This window comes from Bos mutus, chromosome 7 (genome assembly GCF_027580195.1).
Source record: "Bos mutus isolate GX-2022 chromosome 7, NWIPB_WYAK_1.1, whole genome shotgun sequence".
Taxonomy (NCBI): Eukaryota; Metazoa; Chordata; class Mammalia; order Artiodactyla; family Bovidae; genus Bos; species Bos mutus.
Window position 1 is genome coordinate 101,551,675 of NC_091623.1, and position 13,709 is coordinate 101,565,383.

Below are 13,709 nucleotides of genomic sequence, written 5' to 3' on the forward strand. Positions count from 1 at the left end.
GTAGAATGGGCAAAGTGTAAGAACGGGTCAGGATAAGAATGAAATGAGGTACCTTAGTAAACAGGAGCATGCTTATATTCAACAAGTATGTGTCCTATGTGTACTATACGCCGGGCCCTGGGCTAATTGCCTTATATACTTCATCGCGTTTAATTCTACCACGTGACCATCAGCAACATTTTACAGAGGGGCAAACTGAGGCACAGAAATTGGGAAGGTTACACAGGTGAGAAGCAGTGGAGCTTGGATTTGACTCCCCTCCCCCAGCCTGAGTCTCAACTACAGGGCTCTATAAGATCTGCTGTGACTGATCTCATTTTCCTTTGAAATTATCAGGACACCCTCGGCCTTTCCCTTACCCCCAGGTGTTGCTCCTGCCTTGGTTCTTATTATTGTGGGGGGCTGGAGCCTGGGCCTGGCGCTGGATAATGGTCCAAGTTCTGTTGCTGGCTGGGACCATGGCAGCAAGTCGCTTGTCGTGCGGGTGGTGCAGGGAGGTGCTCTGCCCGGCTCTGGCCGGGGACAGCTGGCGGCTGTCTCTTCCCAGCACCCGGGGGACTGAAGAGCTTTCCAACTCCATTCGGACCAGGTCACTTTCAGATCAGCAAGGGGCAGAGGTAGGGCCAGGAGCGGAGCCCTTGGGGTGATGAGAAACCTATGGCCAAGGGACTTATGTTCAAGGTGTCCTCTGGTGTGACTCATTGGCAGGGTCCTCATTGCAAAGGTGGTGGGCTGCTTTGGAGCCCCAACCCCAAGCGTCCTTGAGGATAGTCATGAAGGGTGGAGTTTGAGCCCATGTCTCGATTGCAGAATCCTCATGGAAACTGCATGGGTTTCTGAGCCTAGAGGACACTGTAGGCCCTCAGTAAATAGCCCAGGAATGAATGTGGGGTGGCCTAGACTTTGACTTGCATAAGTGCTCTGTGCTAGCCCAGTCTTCTAGTGGCGGTACCATTCCATGACTATGGATCAGGCTCTGAGCAGGGACCTTGAGAAATTTATTTAAAAATGGAAAACAAATTGCTGGTTAGTAAATGACATATTAAAACAATAGAGTGGGAGTAGATAATGAATAAAGTTTTGGGGAGAGGAAAGTTTGTGCATTACTGTTGTAACTGCTCCAAGGGCTGTTCCAGCACTGAGTCTGGGATTTGCAGTGTCAATAGGCTTTTCCTGGACCCTGAGAGTAGGGGGTCGTCTTGGACTGACAGTTCATTGCCAGTTTGTAGGAACAAGACTACTTAGCTAGACTTTAAGGGCACTCAGAAATGTGGGGGATTGAAAAGAGTCCTGAGGGATGGGAATGACCCTTGGTGTGTGGTCAGATTCTCCTTGTCATGATCAGAACAAGAGAATCAACAGGTGAAAGGAGAAGAAGCCAGCAAGAATGAAAAGATGGATGGCGAATCTCCAGCCACAGGGGTATGCAAAGACAGTTTTACAATCACAAGTTGAGGATGCGGTTAAAGGTATGAAATCATAGGCTGGGGGTTGACCTAGGGGCAACTGAGAAACCCTGCATGTGAGACACTTAGGAATGGACTCTGGTTTTTGCAGCTTAGAGCTTTCTCTGCCCTGGGCTGTGGACCTGCGTGACCCGTCTTGCAAACTTTGAGGTCAAAAACAGGCCTGTAAGTCCCTGGAGTCTGGGCAGACTTCTGCTGGCTTGGGATTTGGTTTAGGATATGGCTTGAAATATCTGGACTGTTTGGAGAACTTGGACATTCTTTACTTGAAATGGAACGTTCGGGTAATTTGTTAAATATGTATGGAAAATGTGGATGGGGGTGACTGGGAAATGAAATGGGGTGAGGTGCTGCTGCTTTCTGACTGGAGAGTCTGCTAATCTGATGGGGGAGGGAAGGCAAGGATCAAGTGATGGCGAAGAGGCAGGATGTGATCAGTGATAGATGGGCTTTGGAAGGTCAGTGGAGGGGAAAAGCTCTTCTGGTTATTAATGTCGACAGGGCTTCCTGGGGGAGGAAGTGCTTGTGAGGGTGCAGGCAGCAAGAAGGGGGGCAGTGGGAGGCAAGATCAGGTCATGGGGAGCTTGCAGTATCTTGCTCAGGAGTTTGGATCTTATTCTGTGGCTGGTGGAGAGGACAGAGGGTTGTAAGCAGCTCATTGAGTTGGTGCCTGTTGCTGTGTCTTGTGCCAGGCTCCTTACAGACGCTTCATTGAAATCTCACAATACCCCTGCAAAGTAGCTGCTTGCTGCTCACCCCCAACCCCACCCCATCTTCAGATGAGGAAATGGAGGCTCAGAGGGGTTGAGTCACTTGCAGACCTGTGATTGAGCCCAGGTTTGAACTGTTTCTGCCCTCTTGTGCTGCTTCTCTTGGGGGTCATTTGGCTGGAGATGGTGGCAAGACTGGCAGGGTTGAGACCAGCTCAGAGATGATGCTAATTGTGGTCCAACAGAAAGTTGACCGGAGTCTGACTCAGGCCACAGGATGGACTGAGAGGGAAGGAGGGGGAGGCTACAGGACTTTGTAGGTGCCTTGGGGATGGCGTCATCACAGGTGGCCTAAGGTTTGGGGAAGGACCCATAAGTGGCCGTGTCACTGCTTTCAATTCCCTACAGGGCTGTCTCTGGGCAGAGGGCATAATCTTGTCCTGTGTGGCTCTCAAAGGCAGAGACAGCACCGAGGGTGACAGTGACACTAACGGGCATAAACTGCCTGGGAAGACAGCAAGGTCCCGTTGCTGACAGCACGCAGAGAATCTGGAGAGGGTGCAGAAAGCATGTGCCAGGCCGGTCAGGCCTGGGTGACTTCTCTCAGTTCCCTTTTCACCCGAGAATCTCAGCGTTTAGGGTGTGCTTGACCCACTTCCACTTCATTTTTCTCATTGCTTTTCAGAACTGCCCCTTCTGTGCGTTTCTAGAAGTTCCTCTGCGGCGCTCTGCCTGGGAGAGCCTTTGCCCCATGGAAACCCTCAGCCCAGCTGCCCTTTCGGAGGCCCCTCAGGATTTCTATCTAGATCAGCCACCAAAGCCTGAATTGCCAGGGCCTGTGGTTTCACATAGACCTGGAACCTTCTGCCTTCCTTTCTCAGTCTGTGAAATGGGTTCAGTCTGTCTTTCCTCAAATATGAGGAAATAAGGCTGAATCATGAATCAGGCTGACTCAGTTAGGGGTTGGTTTGAAAGTGAGGAATGGATGGGGTGGGATGTATGTTGAGGGGGCCAGGGGTATCTGCCTCCTTCCCCTCATTAGAGGTTAAAGTAGAGTCTCCCAGTCTCAGGGCTCACCAGCCAAGGTACTTTCTTCTGCCTGCGGGGCTGTCACAAAGCTCTGTCAGCTTCAGCTTGGAGGTTGGGAGCTTGGAAGAAGGGGATGATGGGGGTGTTTTGGACTGTGTGGTGTTGGGGGTAGAGTCAGTCTGTTACCAAAGGGATTATAGAGGTCCCCAATGGCTCAGCGAGCGGTAAAGAATCTGCTTGCAATGCAGGAGATGCAGAGCTTTGGGTTCGGTCCCTGGGTCGGGAAGATCCCCTGGAGGAAGGCATGGCAACTCACTCCAGTATTCTTGCCTGGAGAATCCCATGGACAGAGGAGCCTGGCAGGCTACAGTCCATGGGGTCACAAAAGAGTCAGACATGACTGAGCGTACACACACACACAGCCTAATGCTCTTACCTCAATGAAGAAAAGTTTGTGTCCAGTTGCCTCCTGCACCTTTTTATTCCTGCTTGTTTTATTTGTTGATACAGATTGGATTAGTCTAATTTTAAATGTGCACTGCAAATGAACACTTATTTGAGGGCCAGGCATGGGAGGTGGGTGGCTTGCTATGTGACCACAGTGCCCTATCTCCCAATCCCCCTTGACCCTCACAAAGAAACTGTCCCCTTTCCCTCCCTGTGTGCCCAGTCCCTTCCTGTCTCCACATCTCTGCTCACAGAGAGGACGCTGCTCCCCAGTCACTTCCGCTCACCCACCCCAGAGTCCCTCCCCAGCCAGTACCCAGCTCCAGCAGAACCTCTTTCTAAATCCACAGAGCTGGCACTGCCTGCTGCCTGCTTTCCATGCACAGTCTGTTATCTGGGTCTCTACAGGGACCTTCATACACCTGGTTTTGAATTCTGGCTCCTTAAGGACATGTCTCCTCTCCTCCAGGCTCCATGCTCTGGAGGCAGTAGCTGCAGGCAGCCCCTTTCTGCCCCAGTGGATTTGGACAGCTTTGCACAGTGGAGTCAGAAGTCCCAGGTTCACGTCCCAACTCTGTCATTGTTAGCTGTGGAATATAGATCACATTATCTAAATCTCTCTGGGCATGGTTTTCCTCAACTGCAGAATGAGGATAGCAATAGTCCTGTTTTGCGGGGAGATGGTGTAGATCTGTGCCTGACCCAGTGTCAGAGCCCAGTAAGTGGGAGCTGTTCGGAGATAACAATGGTTATCATAATTATTGTGAGGTGATCTCTCTTTCCAGAGATGAAGGGAAGAATCTCTGGGGTTTCTAAGCTTTCTGTCTAATGACTTGAGGCTTGTATGGGTGAGGAAACTGAGACTGGAGAGAGAGGGCAATTTGCATGGGGTATGGCAGCTGCCCGTCTCATTCTGGAAGCCTCGCAGGATCTCACTCTCTTGGTTACATCTGATTTTCCTTTTTTAAACTAACTATATTTTTTACTGTCCTGGGTCTTCACTGCTGCACAGGCTTTTCTGTAGTTATGGAGAGTGGGGGCTCCTCTCTGGTTGTGTGTGGGTTTCTCATTGTGATGGCTTCTCTTGTGGAGCACAGGCACGAGGGCCTCAGTGCTTGCATCTAGGGGACTCAGTCATTGCAGCTCCTGGGCTCTAGAACACAGGCTCAGTAGTTGTGGTGCATGGGCTTTAGTTGCTCAGTGACATACAGGATCTTCTCAGGGGATCGAACCTGTGTCTCCTGCATCGGCAGGTGGATTCCTTATCGCTGAGCCACCAGGGAAACCCGTTCTTCTCTTCTTTCATCATTGAGATGCTCAAGTTCTATAGTCCCAGCCTCCTCCTTGGTGGCCCTGTTGAGTGGTACCTGAAACTTGTGCCAGATGGATTGGCCCAGCTGGCAGGCCTCCTGACCGCCCTCAAGACCAGGGGCCCATACCCTAGACTGCGGGCCGCTGTGGAGGCTGCAACCTCTGTAGGCCTCCTGCCCAGCCTCCCTGTGCCCCAGGAAGGGGGAGAGGATGGTGGCAGGGAGAGGTGACCTGGGCTGGATCTCAGGGTGGGCTGACGGGGACACGCATTGAGAAGAGGCTGGAAACCAGGCTCTGGAGCAGGATAAGCTGGGTTCACATCTCTGCGGGGCCACTTCCTACTTGGTGGGACCCTGGGCGAGCTGTTGTAGGTTCTCATCTGTACAAAGGGGATAACTGTCCTCATCTCATGGCATTTAGAAAGAAAACACAAGGAGGATGCTTAGCTGCAAGCCCAGGCCAGAATAGATATGGTTATTGTAGCTGATGATGTAGCTAATGACCAAGGACCCCATTTTCATTCTCGCAACAACAGAAGGAGGTGGGCACTGTTATCACCCCCCTTTAGCAGAGGTGGCGACTGAGGCCCAGCGAGGTGGGTGACGTGGCCTGGAGAGGTTCAAACTTGGCGGGTCTGTCCTTGCTGTCTGGTGGTTTCTGAGGGACTGCTCCGGTCAGATGAAGCTGACTTGCAGGAGGCACTGGAAACGCGGAAGCAGTCTGAGCTGGCCAAGATGGAAAGGGATGTGTCTGGAGGTGTGGAGCGGAATCCTGCTGCTCCTCGCTGAGAAGTAGTGGAGACCTGAGAGGTCTGGCTCCATGAGGCGTAGCATGGATTCTCTTCACTTGTGGGCCGGCCAAGGATGGGCCTGTCAGGGCAGGTCTGGGGTGGCGGTCGGTAGAGGTTTGCTGTGGTTATTACGCAGCCACCTCTGGTTTATGCTGCCTGCCCAGGCAGAGGCCAGGTGAGGCGAAATGAAAGTCGTCCTCGCAGGGCCTTCTCTCTGGCTGCACCGTCTGCCCAGGTCCCCTTTCTCCTGCCCTTACCCTGGGCAGCTCCTGCTAGTGTGTTTACAGGACTGTTAGCATCACCTGTTCACAGACGCTTTCCCTTATTCACCTGCATGTTAAGTCAGTGGTTCTCAAAGTTGGTTTCTGGACCATTGGCATCAGCATTACCTGGGAACTTATTAGAAATGCAAATTATCCAGCCCCACCCCAGACTTACTGAATCTGAAACTGATGAGTTGGGGGGGGGGAATCCAACAATGTAAGTTTCTCAGGTGATTCCGATGCATGCTCACCTTCCAAAAGTACTTGGTTGGGTAATTAAAAAAAAAAAAAAAAATGCTTCTCTGGGCTCTGAACATATACAGACACCAGCAAATGCAGGGGACCCAAAGGAAAGCCCAGTTTCTCTCTAGCCTGACTTCAGAGAGTCTCCGTCTTGTAACAGCTTCCTCTGCCTGGGAAACAGTCTTGTGCCACATGCTTACAGGAGACAGTGCCGGGGCCACTTGGGAGGTTGGGGGACTTGCAGGTGGCAGACTCTGTGGGTGGCAAGGATGGGTGCCAGAGATAGGCTGGCTGACTGTGTTCTAGCACTGGGGGCAGAGAGTGGTTCCTGCTGCAGAGAAGGGTGTGTGCTGGGGTCGGGGGCACATGCATGCATGTGTGGTCACAGTGACCAGATGCGGTCCAAGAGGGCCACGGGGCCTTAGCTGTTACCAGTCCAATGGTTTTAAAGTGTCTCAGTCATTTTAATGATGGTGATCGTATAATTGCCACTCACATTTGTGGAGAGCTTGTCAATGCTTGCTAGGCACATCCATGTAATCTCTGGAGTAATCCCCAGAGTAATCTTATAAGGTTGGCATCATTATTGGCCCCATTTTACAGATGAAAATACTGAGGGCACATAGTCATAGGTGGTAGAAATCTAGGAATTTTATTGTGGGGGCCTTAGAAGCATGATCTCCTTGGAAGAGAGGCTATGGAGGATTGTTTTGGTGTGTTTGTGTAGCAGGGTTTATAGAGCTGCATTCTATCATAGGAGTAAGTCAGGCTTTACTGAGGAGGGGTGATGGGATTGTGTGGGGGTGGTTAGGGCTCAAGCCTCCAAATCATGGCCTCCACTACAGACACTATCATTCTCCCTGTCTCATGGATGGGCCATTTGAGGCTCAAAGAGGCGCTGAGCTGAGTTCCAGGCCCCACAGCTAGAGCAGGAAATAAAATCAGAGAGAAAAAACCCGGGTCTCCTCTGGTTTTAGCAGGAGGGTTTGGGGAGTTGTGATCAGAGAGCCCAGTGTGCACCCTGCTGTTCTCATCTGCCTCCATGTCTTTGGGTGCAGTGCAGGAGCATCCCTGACACAGTATAGGAAACCCTTCATCTCTCAGTGGGGAGCAGGGACCCACACAGGGCCACCCACCGTGTCACGATTGGGACCAGACCTGCAGCGCTCTCTGTTCTGACCAGGGGAGGCTTTGTTTCCTGAAAACTGTCCCTGCCCCCCACCCCTCCTTTGGCAGGCTGGGTAGCCATAGCCCTCAGGCTGGCCCAGACCAGTGCTGGGCTGGGGGTAGAGAAGGGTGTGTCCGGAGGAGAAAGCTGCCAAGGAGGGTGGGGCGGCATCCAAGGGGAAGAACACCAAGAAGCCCAGACCCCAGACGGAAACCAAATGTATTTTCTAGGTCCTGAGAGGATATTTGAAACAATGGAAGTAGAATGGGGGAAGTCAGACTATAAAAAGGGCTTCTTGATATCCTTACAGGAAAAAAAAAGTCTTTAGGTTTGACTTTTGTTTCTCCGAAGGATGTTTATGTAACTTCCTGAAAGCAGGATCCCAAGGCTCTGTGAAATTTGTCCAGTGCTGCTGTTTATAGACTCGGGGCTGTGGCGCTGGGTAGGACTTGATACGTTCGTCTTCCCACTTTATAGTTGGTGAAACTGAGGCTCTGACAGGTGGGGGTGCTGCCTGAGGTTGCACAGTGAGGCAGCGGGAGACTTGGGACGGGAGCCCGGGTCTTGCAGTACCTTGTAAGGGGCAGTTGTCGTCACCTCTTGCTCCCATGGCACCAGCTGGCCTGGAGCCCAGTGGAGACTGTGGAGGGTCCCCTCTTGGAAACAGAGCCGCTAGATCCTGGGCAAGGCCAGGTCTAACCTGTAGACAGGTGACCCATTGAATGGTGACTCGCAGGGTGGGGAAGCATGGTGGTAAGCTTGGCGATGCCACCCCCGTCCAGATGCTGGGGCCCAGCTGTGCACTGTCTGCCTAGCAGCTGGGAGCTGTGAGTCACTCCCAGTGGGTGCAGAGGCGGGGGCTATTGTATATCGTGATTCATTCTCTTCTCCCAGCCCTGAAGAAATGACTAGGCCCTGGGCCCTAATGCATGCCCACGCCTGTGGACTAACGTGGCTGTCCATCTGGGCTCCAAGTTTAGAGATGAGGGGCTCAGAGAGCCTCGGGGAGTCCCCTTCCTCCTCTTCCCCCCAACTTTGGAGTATTCCATGCTTTGGATCCGCTTTGCTCCCCAGCTCAGGGCTGTGTGAGCCCCTCAAATCTCCTGCAATGTTTTGTAGGCATTTCTGTGGATTATTTTTCTGCAGAGAGAATCTGTAGGTTTCATCAGGTTGTCAGAGGACTCGGTGGCCCCCAAAGTGCTGACAGGAGGGCAGGGGGCTGCATGCATGCCCTGAGGGCTTGAGAGAAGGAAGCTGAAAGCCAGTATGGTTCTCGCAGAAAGTAGCCTGATGGCAGTGTAGTTTCATGGTTCGTTGTGTGGTCTTGGAGGCCACTGTTGGGTTCTGAAAACTGGATCCTCCTCTGAGCCAGCTCTGGCATCACCTTGGGTAAGTTAGTATGCCTGTGCTTCAATTCCCCATCTGTAAAGTGGGAAAAATGAGAGTAGTTATCTACAGGTGTTGTGGACTTTTTATATAAGATAAAGATAATATGTGTAAAGGATTTGTGCTCTGCCTGGCACAAAGTAACCACTTGGTTAAAGTTTGCTGTTATTATCAGTTTCAGCTTTGCTGCTAATTTGCTGTGTGATCCTGTTAAGTGCCTTATCTTGGGGTCTTAGTCTCCACCCACAGCTCTGTTGGGCTTTTCAGGAGCTGCGGGGCAGGGCTGAAAAGCAGCAGTGGGCAGGGGGAGGCGGGGGAACCTTCTGCATCCTGGGTCTCCCCAGCCCAGGCCCTCACAGGTGCCTTGAGGCAGGATTATGTAACAGGTGGGGCCTGGCCAGGCAGGACGGGATTCTCAGCCTCATTTTGTCCTCCATTGTCTCTTCCTCTCCCTTCCCCCCCCCGTGGGGCTGTTACATTAGCTGACCTGTTCCTCAAGCTCCAGGGATGAAATCAAACCCGTGCTATTCTGCCACCGACTGGGTTTAGTTAGGAGGTTTGCTGGGCAAGTGGCCCCTCCCGCGGCCACCTAGGGACAGACAGAGATGATGCCTCTGTGCTTGCTTTGGGGATGGAGACCAGGATTCCTTTTTAGGGGGATGGGCAGGCTATAGGCTGGCGGGTGGTGCCCTTGACCCATGGTCCTTAAGGCTTGAATTGGTACGCCGCCTGCCCCCCACCCCGCTATGACTCCCTCCCCAGGAGTGACCTACCCGTTCCTGCAGCCCAGCGCCAGGCCTCCTCTCCCAGGAAGCCTTCCCTAGTATCTCGGCTACAGGGAGCCGCCTCTTCTGAGCTTTGCATTCTGTTCTCTTTAAGAAAACAGAGGCCGCAGACTGGCAGGCCACATCCACCCCAGGGGCAGATTTTACTTGGCCCACACCAAATATTGGGCTAGTTGCCAACAGGAGATTTTACGTAAGATCACAACTTCTGGCTTTACTTCAAAAATGAGAAGATTGTAAAACTTTGAGCCTAGTTCTCCAATGGCCACTATTGGAGATGCAGCACGTAAGCTCCACTTTGCCCCATCCCTCCCAAGCCACTTGGCACACTTGCACAGTCTTTCTAGCCTCCTAGGCATCTGAGTTTTCGACCCTGTCCTGTAGGCATGGCTGGCTCGCTCTCCTGTGCTGTGGTATGGTGCCCTGTCTGTCAGCTTTGTGGGCTCTTTGAGGGTGGTGGGGGGTAGCTGACACCTCTCTCTGTATCCCTTCAAGCACTGTGCTCAAGCTCAGGACTGCATACACAGCAGGAGCATAATAAATGTTCCCCTTATGAACGAAGGCGGGGCATTGCTGAGCCTCACCAGCTGTGAAGATTCCATTTAATGGAAGCCTCTGGATCAGCCTGCCCCGTGGCCTGAGAATCCTCCTCCCAGATAAGCTGTGACTGCTTAGCCACTGACCCCGGCAGCTTCTTAAGCTGGGGATAAACAGTCACTCAGAGAGTCATCCCCATGCTGCAGTATAAGCAAGGAGAGGGACATTTCCCCTGCAGCTGTCTCCACCTTCCACTCTCCCCCGGGGCTTGGAGGAGCTTCGGGGCAGAGGGAGGCTGGGATCAGCAGCCTTTGGATGGCATCAAGTGCAAACCTCTGCATCCTGGGGAGATGGGAGATGGTGGGGGAGAGTCAGTTCAAGTGTTTACTGGACTGGGTTTTCCCTCCTTCAGGCCTTTCTCTGCTTTATTCTTCTCCTAGAGAATGTGCTTTAACCCCCAGCTTCTTTGTTCAGCTATCTATCTGTGTAAGGCTTATTTTACTCTCTTAATGGAAATCCTAACCTTCCCTGGAGACCAGCTAAGATGTCCCCTTTTGGAAGAGGTCTTAGCTGAGAGGTCACAATTGTTCTGGGTACAAGAAAAATCTGGGAAGCTTTTTTTTTTTTTTAAAGAAAAAAAGCATGCAGGTTTCTGACCCTCATCTTTGAGTCCTTCAGTACAGAGTATAGTATCCCCCTCCTAGAGGATTTAGATGCGAGGCTCTATAGACATGCCTTGAAGACCCTATCTTGGCTTAGGGAGCCCAGGGCTGGAAGGGTGGACCTCTGGGTATGTTTGTGCTATGTGACATCTCGTGCCCCTTTCCCTCTCTGGGCTGCTTGTTCACCTTTTGTGCACTGACACACTGGGCTCCTCCGGTGGTTGTGACTGAAAGTGTCTGGAGCACCATCCTGGGAGGGGTTCACGGGGGGATCTGGGCAGGTGTCAGAGTCTGGGCCAGGCCCAGAGGGATTCAACACTGCTCAGGTGACAGACAGCTCAGGAGAGGAGGGCCCTGATGGCAGGGGAGGAGGCAGGCTGGAAGCCCGGGTCCCAGTGGGCAGGGCCTGTGCCCAAGAAGGTTGGAGGACTGTCCTGGGCTGCCAGTGACCTGGCCACAGGCTCAGAGGTACCTCGCTGGGTGGTCTGGTGGCAGACAGGCTGAGGCTTCAAGCACAGGCCGGCAGAAGTCATTTACAGGTGGGTACATCAAGATACGCGGAGGGAGGGACGTCCCCTCCCTCCCACGCGTCTCATGTGGTTATGTGGAAAGCCAGGCTTGGACCCAGGTCTTCTGACTCTCAGGCGAGGATCCACTCCTCCGTCCTCACCTCCCTCCTCAGGGTCAGTGCCAGCCCCCCCCACCCCCCCACCCCCACCCCCCGAGCTGGGACAATCATCTGGTTGTCTGTGACAACCTCGAGGCTTGGCCTGGAAAAGCGAAGCTACCATCGTCATAGCCACCCTGGAGGCATGAAACCGGTTGGGTGTGCAGATTACCCCTCAGACATCCTCCATCCCATTTTTTTTTCATTTTTCCTTAAACTGTCTCCAATGGGCCAGCTGCCTCTGTGCCCGTTTCCGCCTGGCACTGGGATTCTTGCTCTTTATTCTGAGAACAAAGCTTCCTTCTGAAGGTCCTCCTGCTGACAACAGGAGAAGGGCAGGCGTGGCACTGGGCCTCCCTCCTCCACCTCCCCTGGCTGGGGGCCTGGGGCAGCCTTTGTCAGATGCCAGACCCCGGCAGCACTGGCAGGCTGGCGGGGGGGAGCCCAGCTGCAGCCCAGTCCGTGTTCCCGCCGGGATGGGAGCTGCCCCATGGGCCCAGCTGTCAGACCCAGAAGTAGCCAGAAGAGTGGGCACAGGCATCGATAGGGACCAGTGTAAGTCCTGTTCAGGTTCAAGGAGTTACTTGTTCCAGGACTGCCCATGTGACAACTGTCAAGATTCCAGCTGGTACAGGCAGAGTCTCACTTCACCTCCAGGCTCTCCTGGTCTCCTCGGGGCTGAAGAAACCAACAGATGCTCAGATGAGGGCAGTCATAGTCCTTCCGCCAACACATTTTTATTGAGCATCTACTTTGTCCCGGGCACTTTTCTGGGCACAGCAGTGAACAAACAGACCGGTCCCTATTTTGGACTTGGGGGTGACATTCTAGTGGTGAGAGTGAGTCAACAAACTGATGAATAGTGGCTATTAGTCAGGTGGCCAGAGTGCCTGCCACAAAAACAAAGCTGTGTTGAGTGAGTGGCTCTGCTGTGTTAGGGGTGGGGGTCATGGAAAATCTCTGGTGAGGGGACGGGAAACTCCAGGAGGGAGCTAGGGAGCCACAGGGTGTGTGGGGAAGAGCATTCCAGGCAGAGGGCGCAGCTGCACAAGGCTTCGCGGCAAGAGGGTTTGGGATGTGCTTGAGGAGCAGAAGACTGGCGTGGGGAGGGGCAGAGTGAGAGCGGCCCTAGGAGGAGAGGCGGCCAGCGCGGGCCGGGGAGGACCGCCTAGGACCTCTTGGGCCTTCCAGAGGACTTTGCTGTTGAGTCTGAGTTAAGGGGAAGCTGCTGAGGGGCCAGGGCCGGGGCCGAGGGCTGACTCACGTTTGCGGGCGGGGAGAAGTCAGGAGGGTGGAAGCAGGACATGGCCAGGCCGGGAGGGAGCGAGGTGTGACGGTGGCAGTACAGCTCAGCGTGGCAAGGGGTCGGACTCCGAATGGGTGTCTCAGGATGGTGTGCTGATGGATCAGATGGGGGGCGTGGGAGGAAGAAAGTGTCAGCGGCAAGGTTTCTGGTCTGAGGGACTGGAAGGACATTTATGGAGATAGGGAACGCTGCAGGATGGCAGGTTTAGGGAGAGAAATGGAGATTTCAGATCAGATATGCTAGTTAGGGGCACGCCTGGGGGAAGGGAGACGCACGGGTAGAGGTTTGTCCTGGGCATTCCTATTGTTGGAGGGGTGTGGGGGTGCCCTGGAGGACCTTCCAGACGCTTGAGAACCTGTCTGTAAAAGCAGCATTTCCTGGGCCTTTCATGTGCTTTTTCTTTCTTTGTAAACCTGCTCCTTTCTCCCCCTTCCTTCTGGACAGAGGAAGAAGGCAGATTCTGAGGGCTCATTGTCTTGGCGGTGGTCCTGGCCTTTCTGCCTGGTGTGTTTCCTTGGGTGGGGGTTCCTCCTAGGGTGGGTGGCGTGGGGGGAGTCCTCGAAGAGGAGGCCAGAGGCCTCAGGCCTTTCCCTGTCTTGGTTACCAACAGAGAGAGGCTTTTCTCTGTGCTTTGGTTTCCCCTCAGGCATATAGAAGTGTTAAGCTGGCCCCAGGGTTCTGAGGGTGGCAGGGAGCACTTGAGTAGGCTGAACTCAGAGGTTAAGAACCTGGCTTAAAGTCCAGTGTGGATCAAGTCCTTGTTCTGCCACCTGGCTGTGAGACTCTGGGCCACTGGCATAACCTCTCTGAGCCTCAGTTTTCTCATCTGTGGAAACAGGCCAACCATAGTACCTGCATCCTGCATCAGAGTTTCTGTGGGGGTTAAACGAGAAAACGCACACAGCCACGGCCTCGGCAGACACCACCCGCAGTGAACAG

At 53.4% G+C, this 13,709-nt stretch overlaps 1 protein-coding gene across 4 annotated transcripts in view; it reads left to right on the forward strand.

Moving 5' to 3' along the window:
* Positions 1-13,709, forward strand: part of NDST1 (N-deacetylase and N-sulfotransferase 1) — an 88,072-nt gene that overhangs the window by 1,444 nt on the left and 72,919 nt on the right. The window contains exon 1 of one of the 4 annotated variants that reach the window (XM_070374638.1): positions 9,949-10,011. The exons of 2 other annotated variants lie outside the window; for them this stretch is intronic. The gene's annotated coding sequence lies outside the window, so the exon portion shown is untranslated. Of the gene's footprint in view, positions 1-9,948; positions 10,012-11,312; positions 11,337-13,709 lie in introns of those variants that run through there. One more of the 4 variants, XM_070374639.1, reaches the window with a different exon arrangement.